The sequence below is a fragment of the Oryctolagus cuniculus genome, chromosome 6 (assembly GCF_051225735.1).
Source record: "Oryctolagus cuniculus isolate XC-2025 breed Fujian yellow rabbit chromosome 6, ASM5122573v1, whole genome shotgun sequence".
In the NCBI taxonomy this organism is placed as follows: Eukaryota; Metazoa; Chordata; class Mammalia; order Lagomorpha; family Leporidae; genus Oryctolagus; species Oryctolagus cuniculus.
Window position 1 is genome coordinate 144,133,122 of NC_142872.1, and position 15,615 is coordinate 144,148,736.

General features: G+C 41.9%; 1 protein-coding gene across 3 annotated transcripts in view; it reads right to left on the bottom strand.

The window, feature by feature from the left end:
- Window positions 1–15,615, bottom strand: part of EXT1 (exostosin glycosyltransferase 1) — a 309,087-nt gene that overhangs the window by 150,353 nt on the left and 143,119 nt on the right. The gene's annotated exons all lie outside the window — the stretch shown is intronic.

Genomic DNA, 15,615 nt, shown 5'->3' on the forward strand with positions numbered 1-15,615 from the left:
GAGTTGAGAGAGAAAAAAACAGAATGTATAGAGAGGGCCCAGAAAAATCACATCTCCAGATCTGTCACCACAGTTCCATGTATGACCCTAAACCTCCCCCCAAAAAGCTGACTTCCAAAAATAACCAAAACTGTCTTATCTCACATTTGAATCACTTCCTGACCCTAACTCCAAAAACGATTAGGAAATGGTACAACTTACAGCCAGAGTACACGTATAGATCCCCACGAAACTAAGTCAGCAGCATACCGTCAGAATCAAATATGGACTTCATTTTTCCTTTTATTTAAACTGCTCTAATAAGTGATGGACCTGCTTTCCTAAGTAAAGCAGTAATAATACTAAAAATGAACTAGACTCCAAAACTATCCTATTAGAGAAACACGGTTTCAAATCCATTAACAAATATTTATTGAACATTTATTATATAATCCATGGGCAGCAGTTATAGTCCCTGCAACTAGAATTGGGCTGGTTTTTTTTTTTTTTCAACTAACTTAAACAGAAGTATTATAGAATGTAATTTAGTAAAGTTTAAATTATTCAGTTAAAAATAGATTCAATGATCTTCTTCCCCCATATACACAATGTTCCCCCAAAGGCTTGCACTTACCATCTCTAATAAACATTCCCTGTCATCCCATGTTCAAGGCTCTCTTCTGAACCCAGTGAGAACAAGCTACAGCATGGGATTATCTAAACTGCTTCCTCATTTCTGTCCTGTACCAGTCTTGTTCGAACTACAACTGCCTGGGGCACATCAACTAAACAGCCCCATGTTTAAGCTCTGAGAAGGTCTAATGTTAGACACCTCTCCCAGTAAGCACCTGGGAAATCACAACAGGTCCTGCATGCAGTGAGGGAAGGAAGATCGCTAAAGAATGGCTAGTCCCTGTGCAAGTTTCATTTAGCTTCAACTTCCCCACAAACAGAGCTGCTTCATTCTTCTGGGTCTTGGCCAGGGCACAGGTCTTTGTTAACAGCGCCCTGGAGGCATAACTATGGGAGGCATACCACCTAGGGAGAGAGAAATGTAACCCAGGCGGTTAACTCACCACCACCCCCTCCTTCATGCTGGTGCTGGACAAGCCCTCTCCATTATCTTATGTGACCTCCCATTTCACAGAGGACACTGTAGGTCACAGTAACAAGTGCAAACTAAACTGGAGCCTGCTGTTAAAGGAACCCAGGCTGCGGAGGCTGATGTCCCAAGTTCACATCTCATTTCTTTCCTAGAAGCCCAGTGCAGCCACTTTCTTTTTCCAAGAGACAGTGAAGTTCTCAACGTCTCAGAGCTCCAACGTGACCTTACAAGGTTGTTATGGTATCAAACAGAAGATTAGAACTAGCGCTGAGTACACATCATAAATACCCAGTAAAATATGAAAAGTTACATATTTATCTGAAGTGTAACATAATTTGCAATTTTCATAATAAAACATATTTTTGTAAGTAATCAGAAAAGCACATTTCCCAGCATTTTACTTTCAGTGTACCTTTACTTGCTTCAGAAACTTACAAAAACCCCCAAACCTAATGGATTCTTCCAGTTGTTATCCACATAAACCAAACACAAATTATTTGCCACCCGCACCATTCCCTCTTAGAGGTCACCAGCTGAAATTAGAGGAGAAAATCAGAAAAACAAATAAATCTTAAGAGAGTAGACAGTTTCACTTCTTTTGTTATTCTAACCACCTGGATCTGCATAGTAAGGAACTCTCATCATGTACCAAAAAATGGAGAAAAAAATGTGACAGCAGGTGTGTAAAACTAAAAAAATCTTAATTATGATTTGGTTTTGACTGAATCAACTGCCTAGGGCGGCCATCTTGGGAGAGTGATAAGAACATTCTGGACATGTGCCAGCAAAGGATGTTTAAGCAGTGAAATTAGACATTTAATTTGAGACTGCTACCTAGAAGAAGTCCGCCCGGGGCAAATTTTGTGAGTGTTAGTGCACTAAAGAGCTACAAGGAATCCTTTGTTTTTCAAATAACGGGGAAGAATTCCACAGCAGTGAAATAGGCCTAAAATGTTCTGCCTACTCCCCTACCCTGATGGTTCTAGCAGCAACAAAGGAAACCTAAGGAGGTGCAATTCCTGCACCAGTCATCTTTTTTTTTTTTTTTAACGAGCAAATAGTCATTTACTTTGGCACTGAGGAGATGCCAACTTCAACCAAGGCTCAGAGCACTCACTTGTCTAAAGCCTTGCCTGATTTTAAAGCAAATGCTAAGACCACATGGAATGGAAAGGGGAAGAAATCAGAACAAACGGGTCTAAAGAAAGTCTCCTTTGCCATTGATCACCAATTGACCACACTCTACAATTAAGATTCACAATGACCTTATGAAAATTCAGCACACAGAAATCTAGATGCGTTAGGGACTTGCCACTCTAAGAGTCTATACCTGTGGGTTCACTAAAAAAGCTTTTCAAATTGGATGCTATTTTCAAACAAGGAAAGTGCATGTACTTATTTCAAGAGTTAACATGATGTAAGATTCAGCTGTATTCTACTGAGGACAAATTCTCTTGCAACAAATAAACATTGCTCTAGCCCCCTGCAAAGACTGCACTTCCTCAGGAAAAGCTGGAGGCATCTGCAACAAGAAGCACACGGAACAGAACCCCTGCCTGGCAGGCTGCACTGCTGCTATCTTAAAACACAGTGTCAAAAAAGAAAAGTGTGGAGGCTATATTATTTGCTATACAGATACTTAGAAAGATAATCTTCTCTGAATTACTCTCCTTACATAATAATTTACCCTTCCTAGCTCATTTTAAGACTTTTGTCATAAATCTCACATTATATGATATTAATATACCCAACACCTGCTTTTACAAAAAAGTTTTGTGTGTGATACTTACATATGAAGTAAATATGGCTAAATTTCATAAATTGTTAACAAATAAAACTTTAAAAAATATATCGGGGGGGGGGGACACAGCATTAACTACTTTTTCTTTCTCAATTGCCTTGCATAAAACTACAGATCTGATACTTGAAGGGGGTCTTAGAGATTGTGCAACTCTTGGGCTGAACTATACAAGCAGCATCCTCCATCAGCTGCTGATGTATAATCTGTTTTGGTAAAGGTGAGGGCAAATATTAATTAAGAATGAGCAGGGGCCGGCACCTGGTGTTGTGGATAAAGCCATTGCCTGCAGTGCTGGCATTCCATATGGATGCCGGTTTGAGTCCCAGCCACTCCACTTCCAATCCAGCTCTCTGCTATGGCCCGGGAAGGTGGTGGAGGATGGCCCACGTCCTTGGGGCCCTACACCCACATGGGAGACCCAGAAGAAGCTCCTGGCTCCTGGCTCCTGGCCTCCTGGCTTCGGATCCGTGCAGCTCCAGACATTGTGTTCATTTGGGGAGTGAACCAGTGGATAGAAGTCCCCCCACCCCGCCCCGCCTCTACCTCTCTGTAACTCTACCTTTCTAATAATAAATAAAGAAATACATCTTCAAAAAAAAGTGGAAAGAATGATCGGAGCAAGGAAAAAAAAAACCTAGCAAGACAATCAATTCCCTTTTTGTTACTGCTCAAATTCTGTACATTTACATAATGCGATTCAACCTGCTCATTTGTCGGCTTGAGCTGCCAATTTCTTTCACCTTCTGTTGCCAGGTGATCTCTCAGGACCACTGTCTCTTGGTACAAGAATGAACCGCAGGCTACACAGAGGCTATGGTCAACCACCCTCCATCTGGAAACTCTTCTATCCAGGAATGCATGCTATGAAAAGTGGAAACTGCTTATAATGCTGCTGTAAAGTGTGCCAAATCACATTTGGCTACTGTTCACTTTATTCCCAAGAATGTGAGGTGTCTGGCTATTTATCCCAAACATAAATTGACTTTATTACATGCAACCCACCTCCCCTCCCAGGCTCTTTGGAGTCAGGTTCATTTCATGGAAGTCTCAATAATTTTGACTAAATGGTTATGCTGATTAAAGTTGGTAAAAGGGCTAAAATATGAAATATTAATTTTAAGTGCAAACCACTGTGCAGTCTCAAAGAACCTGCTTTGGGGAATTACCCTGCTTTTTATCATTTGTTTACTTATATACTTTAAATAGTTCCCCCTCCAACATTTTAATTTACATTATCTTTGAAGATAGCAATGTAAAGCAAAGATAAGCTTAGGTCTAGACAACCCTCTCAGCCGATCCAAAATCCAGAATTAGTAGAATTCCAAGGAAGTGCTTATAATTCTTGTCTGCTAAGTTTTATAAGGATCCCCTGAGGTCAACTACCATATTGGCTGGAATACTGAACATTTTATTTGTCTTTCTTTTTCCACACCCCAATGTGTGTGTGTGTATGTGTGTGTGTGCGTGTGTGTGTGAGAGAGAGAGAGAGAGAGAGAGAGAGAGAGAGAAGAGAGAGCGCACATGGTATTTACTCATTGTGATGTGGAGGAGTAGGGAACAGAATTTAATTAAATATCTGAAATACGTTTTGTGTCCTATTTCACCTTCTGGCTCAATTCTTTCCACACACAACCACAGAAGACAAAGGGCACCTCAAACTATTCCCAACCACCTCCATGTGGGAGGAATCTAAATTTCACACAAACAGAAATCTGCTTTAGTATTACAGTCCAGGCACCTAGGTAATGTATCCTAGCATTCATAAATATTGTTGAATCAATCAAGGAAAATGGATTAGTCAGCAATAAATAATTTCTCTGTAATTTATTCTTAAAACCTTTCATGTTAGGCTTGAGATATGGAGCGGTTTTTCTTTGTAGTTTTTTTAAGTTAACTTGACCATGGAAAGATACAAACAACATATCCACTAGAATTTGAGGAGAATGAAAAAACATGGTATAAACAATGTGATTTTTTCTTGACCACAGAACAATTCAGTATTAAACTACCAAACTGGTGTCTGGGCATCAGTCAGCAGCATTAGGATATTAGAGACCAGGCAGGCTGACTGTTACCGCTCAGTTAACAACTTGGAGTGCAATCCGTGCTACCCATTGGAGGACTTCTCAGTGGCAGAATACCAACTGTCTCAACTTAGTTCTTCGATGGACACATGAACAACAAGGAAAACGAACTCCAAAAACCACCAAAAAGATGATGCTAGCATTTGAGGGATCAGAGGCCTCTCTGGTTAAAGGGTTCTAGGTCCTGCTGATACACAGTGTGAAATTCAGAAGATCATACCCAGACTTTAGAACCTGAAGGGCAGTTTCGTAGTACATAGGGAATAAAAATACTTTTCTCTTCCTCTTCCAATTTTTTTAAAAAGATTTATTTATTTGAAAGTCAGAATTATAGAGAGAAGGGGAGAGACAGAGAGAAAAGATTTTCCATCCTCTGGTTCACTCTCCAGATGACCACAATGGCCGGGGCTGGGCCAGGCAGGCTCCAGGAGTCAAGAGCTTCTTCTGGGTCCCCACAAAGGTGGCAGGGGCCCAAGCACTTGGACTGTCCTCCGCTGATATGCCCAGCTAGATGAGCAGGGAGCTGATCGGAATGTGGAGTAGCAGGGGCACAAACCAGCGCCCATGGGAGATGCAGGCTCCATCTTCCAGTTACTTTTTATGAAGTTAAAAGTTGTGAAAGCACGCCCACAATAGGCTTGAAATGTATTCATCAGCCAATCTCTTGAGCTTTTTCTCTAATACCCAAAATGAATCTGCTTCCCTAGAATTAGAGGTAAATTGAGTTTCCTTTAACCAGTTAATCTTTAACCTTAAGTATGTGTTAACTATTTACACGATATTTCAGATACATGCAGTAACTCAATCTTCCCCCACCCTGAACAAAGGGCAATGTCCAAATCTGCTGCTGGAGCAGTGACCAAGGCAATGATGTCTTTTTCATCAAGAGCAGACCTTCAGCAGGAAAATCTTTACAGACATCACTTACTTTGTTTTGAAATAGGCCAAATCATCAAAATAGGTATGTCCTAATATTTTTTTTTTCAGAAACAAAAACAAAAGTACCCAATGGACAACACAGAAAATCATCCCTGTATTCTTCAAAAAGACCACCTGCATAGCTGTAACTTCCGCTCCCTGCTATGACTGCATTCCACATGGAGCACCCAGTTCCAGAAGGAGGAATCTGGAATTTTGATGAGCCCCCCCCCCCCCCCGCAAAGTATATTATGGCTTTAGGATTTCAAAGCTTAAAACTTTTATTTCCTGCTTTCTGGACCATTTTTAACCAGACATAGTCCCTATTGAATGGATAATATCAACATCTAACACTAATTTAGCACTGCTATGCAACAGACACGTCTTCTTAAATACTTTAAACCCATTATCTCACTTAAACTGCACAACAGGGTCTGTTCTATTAACATCCCATTCTGCAGTAAAATAAATTGAGGGTCAGAGAGGTTATGTAAAATGGAGGAGGTTAAACAGCTAAGCCGAGGGACTGACTTTCAACCTGGAGTTTCTTTGACTTTTGAAGCCAGGTTTCTGACTCCTGTCATTTATTCAGGCTTATACACGTGCGTCCTTTCTTGCATGGCGAATTTGTTCTTGTCTTAATTTCATGACATCTGAAACATACCACTCCATTATTATTGAAATGCCAAGAAACCATTCTCTATTTTGACCAAGGGAAAGATTAAAAGAATTTTAAGACCGGGGATAAAATCATTGATAATTTTGATGATGAAATCTATTTTTCAACCTAATACAGTTCACTTTGTCCCTTAAATAAGGTATTCTACTTTTATTAGGAAACCAATTTTATCTCAAGACTTTATTGCAATATTATCAGGAAACTGGCCACTTAAACAGTAGGTAATCTTTTATTTCATGCATAATTACCATGCACTGTATTTTGATTTGATCCTAATGGCCCTAAGTACATCTTAAACAAACCCTCAACCTGTCCAAATGAAAAACATTTTGCTTCCTCTGTTGCACTTGTGTGGCGATGATAATTAACACATCTTGGAGAATTCGAGCTACATCTGATTAAATCATAACACACCATAAAGGTCTTTACAAACAATCCTTTGAAGAATCCAGCTGAGAAAATCATGAAAAGAAGAATTATGAGAATGGAAGCTCATTATCGTTTTGTGTCTAGCTCTTAAAGGTGACCCTGCCAAGGTGAGTGTTTTGAATCAGTTGGCTTTCCCAGAATACACCTGAATGTCCCAGGAGGGAGGTTTGTGTTTATGACCATCCCTTCACTGACAAACTGTATTTCTGTTCAGCTCCCATTCCTGTGTGAGGCTTCTGCTTTGGCCAACGACCAAGGAAATGCCAACCATGCCTCAGACCAAAAGAAGCTATCATCCAATCGAAAAAAATAAAATAACACAGTGCAGCCAAGGGGGTAGAATAAGGGAGGAGTTTACTGTTCTAGACTAGGGGAAGACAGTTAAGGGGGGGAAAAAACACACAGTAGAGAAAGCACAGTCTCAGGGAAGGGTTAGGGATAAAATGGCACAAGAAACTCCACACAAATTAGCGGGACACAGTGGACCTATATGGAGGGTGTGAACACACACAACTCAGGACCCTGGCAGACAAGAGCTTCAGCACCAGCTTTGGAGTGAGGCTGCAGCAGCCAAAGCCACTGGCGATAAAGCTACCAAAAGAGCCTGGTATAAGTACAGCTTGGAGCCCTGTGAGAGACAGGGTACCTGCCAAACTAGAGGAAAAAAGTGGGAACGTTTCTCTCTCCCAGACCACCCAGCACCAGTATCCTGTAATTAACCCAGAGAGGATGGGCACCATTTTGAACACACGCAACAGCTGTGCCAGCTGGTACCCATATACTAAGGAATCAGCCAAAAGGAGACACCTGAGTTTGGCTGGGGGAAGAGGGAGGGGTATGGGAAGAGAGACCAGGCATTGGTCTCCATCAAGAAGAGGTGAGCGTGAGACTGCCAACAGAACTGAACAAACCTTCCTTCTAAGAAATTTAAAAGAAAAAAAAGGAGAGCTTTACCACGCCCAGCTTGGTGCCACCTTAGACACTCCCCTCACCCTGGAGCACTGAACATAGCTCCCTGACCATATCCAGCACACCCCTCTGGGTATTTCACTGAAGGAGTGGACACTCCACTAAGCCACAAAGGCACAGTTCAAAGATAAAAGCCATCACAGGGGGGGGAAAAACCAACAAGTATCACCACAAATGCCTAATAACAAACACAACAATTCAAGAAACAAGAATATAGCCGGCGCCGCGGCTCACTAGGCTAATCCTCCGACTAGCGGCGCCGGCACACCGGGTTCTAGTCCCGGTCGGGGTGCCGGATTCTGTCCCGGTTGCCCCTCTTCCAGGCCAGCCCTCTGCTGTGGCCAGGGAGTGCAGTGGAGGATGGCCCAGGTGCTTGGGCCCTGCACCCCATGGGAGACCAGGAAAAGCACCTGGCTCCTGGCTCCTGCCATCGGATCGGCGCGGTGCGCCGGCCGCAGCGCGCCGGCCGCGGCAGCCATTGGAGGGTGAACCAACGGCAAGGGAAGGCCTTTCTCTCTCTGTCTCTCTTTCTCACTGTCCACTCTGCCTGTCAAAAAAAAAAAAAAAAAAAAAAAGAAACAAGAATAAGAAAGACAACATGACACCCCAAAAGAACACACTTCAGCACTAGTGTGAAGCTGAGGAGACTGACAAAATGCCAGCAACAGAATTAAAAAAATTGACAATAGGATTACTTAGAAGTAGTCAGAAGCAAATTCATGAACTAAACAAATCAGTACATGACATGAATGAAAATTTTTCCCCACACATTGAGATATTAAAAAGAAATCAAAATGAAACACTGGAAATGAAGAATTCAATAGAACAAATAAAAAATATGGAGGAAAGCCTTGAAATAGACTCAATAATACAGAAGAAAGAATATCCAAGTTAGACAAATCTCTGGAAAATTTACAGTCAGAACAAAAATAAATAAATAAAAAGATAGATAAATAAATAAGAAAATTAAAACGATATCTGAGATTTATGAGATACTATCAAACGACACAACATATGGGTCCAAGGAATTCCTGAAAGCATGGAAAGAATGTGTGAGAAGCCCTTTTAGAGAAATAATTACAGAAAAAGTCCCTAATTTGTAGAAAGAAAGGGATGTACTAGTACAAGAAGCACAAAGAATTCCTAACAGACATGAACAGAAAAGATCTTCACCATGACACATTGTTATCAAACTCTCCACAGTAAAATACAAAGAACAGATTCTAAAACGTGCATGAAATGCCAGATTATATTCAGGGGATCTCCAATTAGAATCACAGCATACTTCTCATCAGAAACCCTACAGGCTAGGAAAGAATGGCGAGACATTCTGAGAATTAAGAGAAAAAAACTGTCAACCCAGAATACTGTACCCTGCAAAGCTCTCATTTATGAATGAAGGTGAAATAAAGACCTTCCACAAAAAAACAGAAATTGAAAGAATTCGTCACTACTTGTCCAGCCTTATAAAAGATGTTTAAGTATCTGCAAAACACAGAAACACAGAAACATGATTATCACTACAAAAGAAAGTGAAGGCAGAAAATCTCCCAGTGAAAGTACAAAGGAAATCCAAAGTAAACAATAGGAATATTTATGGAAAAATGGCAGGGCCAAGTCCTTACTTATCAATAGTTACCTTGAATGTAAATGGCTCAACTCTCCAGATTGGCTGAATGGATTAAAAAACAAAACCTATCTGCTGCCTACAAGAAACACATCTCAATTGACAAAGACACATGCAGACTGAAAATTAACATCAAAAAGGAGGTAGGTTCGAGTCCCAACTTCTCCACTTCCAATCCCACTTCCTGCTAATGCGCCTTGGAAAGCAGCGGAGGATGGCCCAGGCATGTGGGCCCCTGTCACCCACATGGAAGACCTGGATGGAATTCCAGGATACTGGCTTCAGCCTTGTCCAGCCCCAGCTGTTGCAGCGATTTAGGGAGTTAACGAGTATATGGAAGATCTCTTTCTCTTTGTGTCTTTCCTTCTCTCTATAATACTCTGCCTTTCAAATAAATAATCTTTAAAAAAAAAAAAAGAAATATGCACACCAATCCCAATAACAAAAATTCTCCAATTTTTTTAAAGATTTTTATTTATTTACCTGAAAGGCAGAGAGAGACACAGACAGACAGACAGATATCTTCCATCTACTGGTTTACTCCCCAAATGGCTGCAATGGCCATGGCTGGGACGGGCTGAAGCCAGGAGCCATGAACATCTTCCAGGTCACCCACGTGGGTGCAGAGCTGAAGCACTTGGGCCATCTTCCACCACCTTCCCAGTCTATAAGCAGAAGTAGAGCAGCTAGGACTCAAACCAGTGCCCATATGGGACGTCGGCATTGCAGGCGGAGGCTTAACCTTCCACGCCACAATACCGGCTTCAAATCCTCTTATCTGATGGAAGTGTTTTAACGGATGGTTGAAGAAATCACTTCCAAATACTGAAAAAAAAAATGAAAATTCTGAATAAATTATGCATGTCTGCCTGCCAGTCATGTGACAGACTTGGGCTGTCTGGTTGTGTGTGTTTGTGTATGTGTGTGTGTGTGTGTGTGTGATGGAAAACTTTTTAGCAACCTTATTGAATATTTCCACCTCCTACAGAGAACTCTGAAGAAATGCACTGTTTTTTTCAACATTCAAATGAGTGTGAATTAGAAAGGTCGTTCTCACAGGAGTCATTTTTTATGTCGAGTGTAGCGATCACTGACAGAACTGAAACAGATCCAAGTGACCTTGATTAGCTGGAGGCAGCAAGCTATGGTGTGAAGGAAGCAGACCGGTTCTGGTCTCTGCTCCACCACAAATGAGCCGAGAGAATTTTCATGAGTGACTAAAACTTCTAAACCATTGTCTCCTTCTGCGTAAAATGAGGGCTGAACCTGATGCTTTCCAGGGAAAATTCAGACACTGGCAGCTTGCAGCGATCCCTGTTGAGCCATCCCTATCCCAAAGACCATTTTCATACCGAAGCACCATAAAGAGGTTTTATTGCTTGGCTCTCCAATTTTAGGGCACAGTAGAATCTCCCAGGGAGGCCTCCACATGGACCCACCTCCAGAACATCTGACCTAACTGGTGGGAGCAATGGCCCACGAATCTGCGTACTTTCAAAAGATTTGTTTGTTTGTTTACTTATTTATGTATTTGAATGTCAGAGTTAGAGAGAGGGAGAGACAGAGAGGGCAGCCATCTGCTGGTTCACTCGCCAAGAAGTCACTATGCCCAGTGCTCAGCCAGGCTCTCCTTCCAGGTTTCCCACATGGGTGGCAGGGGCCCAGGTATTTGGGCCATCTTCCACTGCTTTCCCAGGCCCATTAGCAGGGAGCTGAATCAGAAGTGGAACAGCTGGGACATGATCTGGCACCCATATGGGACGTGGGCATTGTAGGTGGCAGCTTTACTCGCTACCCCACAATGCTGGCCCCAGGAATCTGTATTTAAAAGAAGTACCCTTGGCTGGCGCCGCGGCTCAATAGGCTAATCCACCACCTGCGGCGCCGACACACCGGGTTCTAGTCCCGGTTGGGGCACTGGATTCTGTCCCAGTCACTCCTCTTCCAGTCTAGCTCTCTGCTGTGGCCCAGGAGTGCAGTAGAAGGTGGCCCAGGTCCTTGGGCCCTGCACCCACATGGGAGACCAGGAGAAGCACCTGGCTCCTGGCTTTGGATCAGCACGGTGCGCCGGCTGCAGCATCCATTGGGGGGGTGAACCAATGGAAAAGGAAGACCTTTCTCTCTGTCTCTCTGTCTCTGTCTCTCTCTCTCTCACTGTCCACTCTGCCTGTCAAATAAACAAATAAATAAATAAATAAAAGAAGGACCCTTAACTGATCCCAAGGTACTTGGTTCAGTGAACAAAAAGAAACTGTCTATAAATTCTTGGTGATCTCTATGCTCATACTGTGAATTCACAAATGCAACTCTGACTGAGATGAACTCCAAATCTCCCTGAAACGAACTGAGAACATGCACTAACAGAGGGCACGCAGTGGATCACAACACAGACACAAGGATTCCAATTCTGCTACCTCCTGCTGCTTACTAGCAGTGTAAGCAATGCTGGTTAATCTCAGCTTTTTCCAGGTGGAAAAATTAAGGCAGTAATGATAAAATCTTTCAGAATTCTCAGGAGGATGGAGGACCTCAGAGAAATCTTCTGTAGGATTCTTGGAACCGAGAGAGTCCTCTAGCCCTGCTGTGTCTTCTCCTGGCCTCTTTCCCTACAGAGGCACCATACTGCATGGATCCAGCCTGCAAGGGAGCACTGGGCCACCCAGCTTGCCTCTCAGGTCCTCCCCAGTGCCTCTTGCCCACAGCTCCTACAAAGAGCAAAATGATTTTCCTTTCTTGTGTTTGGAAACAGAATAGCCTGCAAACACCTGGCCTCATTTCAAACCATACCACTGCACTCATAATAAAAATTCTAAGAAAATGCATCCATTACAACTCTCCTGTAACACTATTCCACCCGCTCTGTTCCCAAGGCCTGAGTAACTATGGCAAACTCCTCAAGTGAAAAATGATAATAAACTCTGTCCAAGTCATAAAATATAGCAGGGACTAAACTCCCAAAATAGTTCCTAATGTATGTTCCCCAGTCAAAATCATTCTTCTGGGAATTACAAGCACCATGAAAACTAAAGGAACAAAGAAAGGCAGATGTGAGGGTAAATTAGAGAAGTAGTCTATTTATAGTGAAAAGACCATTACTCTTTGAGTTTTATATATTAATGAAGATAAAATCCAGTTTATAAACTCTTCATGATCATTAATAATTCAACCACAAAGAAGCAAAAAACTTTTCAACTTAGTATTAGTGATAAAGAGACAAAGAATGGTCAGCCATCCGCCTCTCTACTGCATGATTTGAATGTGGTCACGAAAATTAGAGATGCTTACTCATCACTTGGGTGAACTCGCTTTGCAAATGGTACCCTCTTTCCTGATTTCTTCCAAAAAGACATTCTTGAGGTCTAGGTCAATGTGTTCAGCATCAGCAGAGGGACTATTCATAACATCTGACAACTTGAACAAGAGGAATACAAAATGGAGTCTGGCACCAGGAGAGGGTCCAGGATTTCCATAGAGCAGCTAAAGAATCTGTTGTGCGACATTCAATATTTTATAACCTCTGCCCATGTATTTTTCAGAGCAGTAAACATCGTCAAGAAATATTTACTGCTTTCTACTTGAAAAGCAAATGTGTAGCAAAGGTGCTGGGTACAAGAAAATTAGTAAGTAATAGGTAGACACAGAAAGGTCAACTGCCAGATGACAATATATGGAATCACTCTTGCTCGGATGTTGGAAGGAGGTAAATAAGTGTCAGAAGAGCAACTTCATTATTTTCTAAGTGCCTCTTTTTCCAACTCAGGGGGAAAATGCACAGTTTTGCACAATTCACACACACCCGTACACATCTAACTTATGGTGGCAAATTTATGCTTCACTCGCATCAAAGAAGGTTCAGAAAACCAAGAACAGATCTCTTTTGACCTTACCTTAATGCTGAACCACCTTTCTCAGAAATAAACTATGTGGTAGGGCATAAGCCACTGTAAAATATCCGATACTGGGAGAAATTAAGTGCCGGTGCTTATATGTGTAAGAGTGAAATCTCATCTCCGGACGCCCTACCTTGATTCAGTATGGGCAACCTCATTAAACATTGAGCTGAAGGCAGCACATGGTACTAGCTAGAGTGACAGGAGACTGGACACTGCAGTAAGTCCCTCCACTTCTACTGCAAGAGCTACGGAAACTCTCTGGGCTCAGGGGGCTTTGACTGATGCTATTGCTTTAACCAGCTCTGTATGGGGCTATGTAATCTGTGTGGACAAACAGATGAAAACTCTAGCAACCTTCAGGATCTCCACTGCTAAAGGTATTGATGGATATTTACAAGTAAACCAATGTTATGGCAACTTAATTTGTGGCCTTTACACCGCAAAAAAAGCTTATAAACACAGCTAGAAGACAGTAGCACAACTGTGTAGACACTACTCAGAAATACCTGGTGTGTAGTATTTTTTTATTCAACTCAAGATAAAGAAAGTAATTCAACAAACTATTGGAAAAGTGAAAATAAATGACCCCAGAGAAGTGTAAGTAAGTTTTGGAGAAGTGTAGACCAGCTCACTATTTGATCTCTCAGCAATAAAGTTAGTACACAAAGTGCACAGTCTGCAATTCTTCCCTACCCTCACATCCCACTGGGTCATAGAAGTATCCCCATATTCAAAAATAACTAAGGTTGATAAACAGCTAGGAAATAATAGACAAATCCACATTGACAGTAGGAGAGCTTTTGGTGTATTTCTGCTTATAAGTCTTACTACTCACTGAACTACGAAGAGGTCAACTCAAAATGTACAGCAGAGATGAAGCCAACAGTTGTCTGAGCTGGGCTAGCTTCCTCGACCTCCACAATGCACATTCTACCTTCCCTAACCCTCCTTCCCTTTTTTTTTTAAGACTTATGTATTTATTTGAGAGGCAGAGTTATAGAGAGAGACAGGAACAGAGAGAAAGGTCGTGCATCTGCCGGTTCATTCTGCAAATGGCTGCAAGGGCCAGAGCTGAGCCAATTCAAAACCAGGAGCCAGTAGCTTCCTCCAGGTCTCCCATACAGGTACAGGAGACCAAGCACTGGGCCATCTTCTACTGCTTTCCCAGGCCATAGCAGAGAGCTGAATGGGAAAGGAGTAGCCAGGATATGAACCAGCATCCATATGAGATGTCGGCACTGCAGGCAGGGGCTTAACCCACTACACCACAGTGCCAGCCCCCTCAATCCCATTTCCCTACTCTGTTTACCTTCCCCATTCTTCCCATCTGTTCTATGGATACACAGATGTGTATTTTCACTTGTCCAAATCATGTGGATACCAGAATTGATTGTTACCTGGATTTTACTTTTCATTGCTCTGTCTCAGATAATCTTGTGTGTATAATGCAATTTAACCAAATCTGAGGATTTTTTTACAAAAATAATTTGGATTTAGTATAAAACATACCCACTCTCTCCCCATCATCTACTTCCCCCATCCTCTGATACAAAAATGAGACAATTTTGACATAAAATCTCTAAAACAGAAACTTGGATGGCTGTTCAGGCTTTGAGAAACTAAGCCTTAATATTAAGAGGTTATAGACTTATTCCAATGATAAGTGCTTTTTGCTCACAACTCATCTTTCAGAATTGATTCCTTAGTTCTGGGACATGCGCGCGCGCACACACACACACACACACACACTTCTGAATGTTCTCAATAGTGGTGGGCCTTAAACCTTCTGAAGACAGATTATATTTCTTTGGAATGAGCCAACAGTGTTAGGAGACAAATCTGGTGAACATCCAGCTGGGAAATACCATTTGGTTCAAAGCTAAAATGTATCAAGTGATTTTTCGAGTGGGGTTTGAAAATTAGGACTGAAAGTCATTCCAAAAGAGGTATTCCAGAAATGTATATGAATACCATCAATGGAATAAAAAATGCTTTCTCACTTAGATGGACTACTAGATAGATCATACTATTTCATGCCTCCATTCCTTTAAACACGTAAGTTGGTCCCTTCGCCTAGGGTACAAAGCCCTCATCCCCCCGCTTTAGCTTCCCAAGTAAGTAACTTTTCCTT